Below are 5,018 nucleotides of genomic sequence, written 5' to 3'. Positions count from 1 at the left end.
TGCTCCTAGCCCCTTTTCAGATAGCAGGATCAAAGGTTTCAATTGTTGTTGTTGTTGTGGGAAGGATTTGGCATTCTTGAGTGATGGAATCACTCCGTGGTGTTCTCGGTTTCTCTTTGGGTTGTGAGTAAAGTTGGTGAAGATGAGTGGTAGGAGAAGGAGTAGGAAGGATCCTAGAATATCAGTTGATGAACCCCAACCTTCCTCTCAAAATCTAAACCAAGCACAATCCTCTCTTCCCACCTTAAAATTTGTAAACTGACACCATGCTCCCATCCATCAAACACTCCTCAAACGCAAGCTTAACCCCACCCGGCACTACTATCAACGCTCAATGCGTGACTTGGGGATAGATGAGGACCTTCGGTCCCTTCTTGACAACCTTGGGATGAGTGAGTTCATCAAACACCAATACCCAACCTTCAAGGAACCCACCTACGAGTTCCTAGCTTCCTTTGAGAAGGAACCCGTTGGAAACAACGAGTTCCAAATCTCCTTCCAACTCTTCAATGCCCGCCATGTCATCTCTCTTCGGCGTCTAAATGAACTCCTAGACTTTAACCCCGACGCCGATCTTCTTGCCCCATCCACCGAGCTCTTCCCCGAGTACGACGCTTTCCGTTGGTGGCGGACAATTACCGATATGGATGAGTTTAGTACTCGGTACTCGGTGGCAAGCCAAATTATCCATCCAGTTCTCCGCATCCTTCACCGCATCTTGGGGTTTGCGGTGTTTAGCAAACAGGATTTGAGTAAGCTCTCTCATGAAGAGCTCTTCACTCTTTGGGTCGCCACAAAGGAGGAGTTGAGTGGGCGGCTCAACATGGGGTATTGGTTTGTGCTATGTTGTGAGGCAATCAAGAATGGGAACAAGACGGGAGAGATTGCCTTAGGAGGGATGATTTCAAGGATCGCCTTGAAGCTAGGGGGTGAGGTTCTTTTCCCTTTTTGCACAAGGGTGGGAAAAGACAGAGATATGTTCGTGGACATCTCTTACATGCGGAAGTCGGTATTCATCCAACCGACCGACGATGTGAACAACTTCCACGATTGGTGCGTTGAGAGGGAGCACCATTGCATTCTTCCATACCCGAGCCGCACTTCCTTGGAGCGGAACACAAGAAATGTGTGGAAGATTCCTAAGGACAATGGCGTCCTTCCCAACGCTCTTGGAGGTGAGCGAAACATGATTGTCCGCGAGCGGCATCAACAACAACAACAACAACAACAACAAGAACAACAAGAAGAACAACAACAACAATTCCAACAGCAACATCAATTTCAACAACAACAATTTCATCAACAACAACAACAACAAGGGTTTCAACTTCAAGGTTTTCAATATGGGGAAGGATCCCATGGTTTGCGCGTCCCCTCCTCTAGCGAGGGAGGTATGGCCTCTTCCTCTTCCTCTTTTAACCTTGAGCGTGCCTTCAAAAACCTTTCTATGCAAGTTAACCGGTTGACGGAGGGCGCCGATGGGTACTTGGTTTACAATGCCAACATTTATGATTGGCATGTAAACCAAGGACACTTTGACCCACCGGTGAACTATCCGTATTTTCCGCCCCAACAGGGGCCGGTTCCTTCTCACGAGGAACCGCATGTTGACAGCACTCCCCGTCAACTGGTTTGGCCCTATTGGTCCGGGCCTTCATCTCAAGGGGCCCCCCTGAGTGAACTACCCCACCTCTGAAGGGTACGATTACAAGGCACCGGGGGGGTGTGATTACCGTGGGGACCCCAACTACCCCAAGTACACATCCGAGCCTCTTGAGATGCCCCCTCCCTTTGACCCTCTTCCGGACTACCAACAAGAGTTGTACCGGAACCGCGGTTTTCCACTGGGTTACACCGGTGGTTGGGACCCCCATGGCCCTCCTATCGACGTCGACTACGAGTGGCGTCCTTATGGAGAGGGATCTAGTTCTCACATGGAAGACTAGGGCCCTCGGGCCGAGTTAAGCCCTTCCTCCCACCCCATTCTCCACTTTGTTCAAACCGAGGACGGTTTTCCGTTCAAGTGTGGGGGGGTGCTTATTTATTGTTTCATTTAACGGCTTTGTTCTCATGGGGCGCAATTTTGGGCCAATAGGTGTCTTTTTGGAAGGTTCCTTCCCCTTTTTTCTAAAAAATAATGATGATGATGATGTTTTTAATGAAACCTTGTGTTGTTTTGGCTCCCGTTTTTTTTTTTTTTTTGAAAATCCAAACTCCCCTTTAATCTAAACTTTTTTTTCTTTTTCTTTTCTCTGTTCTTTTTCTTTAGTAGTTTCATTTCTCTATTTTGTTTTCTCTTTATTTCTTTGTATATATTTCTCTTGCTACTAACCAAATATTTGCCGAGTTGTTTTGGACTTTGACATTTTGTAGGGCTTATTGGCGCGTTCCCCAAATTTTTCCGAGCAACGGAGTTTCAACGATTGTGGATTTGCGTTTGCTAAGCGTAATTGGGTGACAAATTCTCCTTCTCAACTCTTTAAATATTTGATTGGTTGCATAGCTTAGGTTAGTTCACAACTACAAAAAAGGCCTTAGAGAACTGTTAGAATAGGCTTTATAGATCACCTTAGGGGCGTTCTTCTGCTAAGCGATGTATAAAGTATAGAGAACGGGTCGTTTAGGCGTTTTATATAATAACAAATAGAGAACGGTCGTTAGTCACAACCGTTCTCTTTTCCCTTCTTAAATTCGTACACCAAGGAAGGAATAAAGAACGGTTTAGGCCACTTAACCATTCTATATTGCATTACAATAGAGAACGGTTAAGTTAGATAACAGTTCTTTAATTTTTTTTTTTTAAAAAAAATCTAGCCATAATTATTCGAATTACCCTTTTACGTATTTATAATTCGTATTGTATTAATCCTGTATTTTATTAATAATCTGTATTATTTTTGTAATTCATTTTAGACATGTATTTGTTGTATTCCTGTTTTGTATCTTGTACATATATCCTGTAAGAAAATCCATGATCCTGTATACGTGCAATATAAATTTCTGTATAATTATATTAACAAAAATATTTCTAGATATGACGAAAGCCATCAAAATATACTTCATATATATAATTTAATAGCGTCAGATTAACTCCATCCAATCCTTTAAAGACATGAAACACAGGTCCAAGGTCCAGTCCATCAGAAAGGCATACACAGGTCCAAGTATATTACTAAACTCTTCTTCAGAAGCTTGTCACAATTCACAAATACAAAGACAGTGAAAAGTCAAAACAACAGTATAAGATATTATAATCACATACGTACGTTGAGAAAACAGTATCAATGTGAGATGAAACCAAAACAGTTTTTTCCTTGGCTTCAAATTCGTATTTGGGGGTGATCCTCAAGATAATATGATTTAGATCAGCATAAATAAGTGTTTTCCCTACAAATAAGCCGCCATTAAGATGATTTGCACCCTCCTTGACATAAAACTCTTCCACCTCAACAGCAACTTCCCAATGAGATGTGTTTTTTATCTTTTCTGCAGCAAGCAGCACATACTTCCTAATAGGAAAAGGAAAACCATAAGAGAAAGGATCACTTTGACAAACAAAATAATTGCAGACAAAATCTCAAGGATCACTTAAGTGAAAGACGAGTAATGCAAAAGCCATGAGAAGAGGCTTATCAAGTATGCAAATTTTAGTAGACAGAGGGCGTACAAAATTCCAGATAGCTAAGGGCCAACACAATTAGAGTATCAGACAAAAAACCAAGAGAGAAATAAAGAGTGAAAGTCATCAAACAAAAAACCAAGAGAGAAACTTTAATACCCAGGATCCTTCAAATTAAAAGTATATATCAGATTTCAAACATACTGCTACACATATTTTTTTGTCAAAACAAGTTAGCTATTTCTAATTTCGAATGGAATTTTTTACTTTCAAGTTGTGAGTCACTAATAAAACATCAGAACTATTCAGACTTTCTAATTTGCACGAATGCCAGGACTAATATGTCCAGCATCAGAACAAAAACCCAACTAAGTTAATTCCTTGACATGTTTCATATCTTCAAGGATATTCAACCCAAAAATTGACCCAAAAACCCCAGAAATTCGACCAAAAAACCCCCACAAATTCAACAACCCAACTGCAATATTGACAACACCCATAATCGGAATAAATTCAGGTTTACAAACCCCAAATTTCGAGCAAAACAACAAAAAAACCCTAAGAAACCCCAAGAATTCGAGCATTAATTCGAACAAATTCGATTATGGGCAAATTCTAGCAAATTCGAGCAAAAAATTGAACAAATTCGAGCACTTTCGAGCAAAAAAATCGAATCAAAACCCCAGGAATTCATTGAGTAAATTCGACAAAATTAAGGGTAATTTGATTGAACTTAATACGATAATTCGACTAAAATATTTATATACAAACCATTGATGAATTTATCCCAAAAACAAGAACTTTGAAGGTTTTTTCAATCACCTAAAATTCGAATTCTACGAATTTACTTCTATTTCCTCCATAATTCGAATGATTCATGCAATTAGATTGACAATTATCAGAATCTAATTACTCTACCACAAGAAAAATTCGAACCAAAAAAAAAAAAATCAAGCCTACCTCAATTTACTGGTGGCTCAGCAGACAGGTGCGGTACTGTAGACGTGGAGCGGCGGTGTAGTAAGCGGCTGATGAAGGATTTGCTTTGGAGGTTTGATGAAGGTTTCACTTTTTTTTATGAGAAAGAGGTTTCACTTTTTGATGAAAGTGAAAGTGATGAGCGCTTCAATTTTCCCTTTAAGTATTTTGGGTAAAAAAAATTTGACGGAAATTTCGGTTTTTTTTTTTTATTGTTATTTTTATTTTTATTTTTAAAACATGGGTAAATTATTACTATGTATGTACGTATATAATTTCCTCCTAATTAAAAATAAATATTAATTAATATAATACAAAACGGTTGTCAAGATTACCGTTCTATATCATCTATAATAAATAATTATTATTTTTAATTATTTGAGTAAATTGAAATACAGAACGGTTAACTATGCTAACCGTT

General features: G+C 39.5%; 1 long non-coding RNA gene across 1 annotated transcript; it reads right to left on the bottom strand.

Annotated features, from left to right (window-relative positions):
* Nucleotides 1-3,140: 3,140 nt before the first annotated feature.
* LOC145587655 (uncharacterized) lies at nt 3,141-4,715 on the bottom strand. The gene is made up of 2 exons (XR_014101340.1): nt 4,580-4,715; nt 3,141-3,509 (listed from the first exon to the last, which is right to left on the bottom strand). It is a non-coding gene; the product is annotated as an uncharacterized LOC145587655 (long non-coding RNA).
* Nucleotides 4,716-5,018: the final 303 nt, after the last annotated feature.

This window comes from Chenopodium album, chromosome 17 (assembly GCF_948465745.1).
Source record: "Chenopodium album chromosome 17, dcCheAlbu1.1, whole genome shotgun sequence".
NCBI classification, from domain to species: Eukaryota; Viridiplantae; Streptophyta; class Magnoliopsida; order Caryophyllales; family Amaranthaceae; genus Chenopodium; species Chenopodium album.
This window is presented reverse-complemented; position numbering and strand designations above follow the sequence as displayed.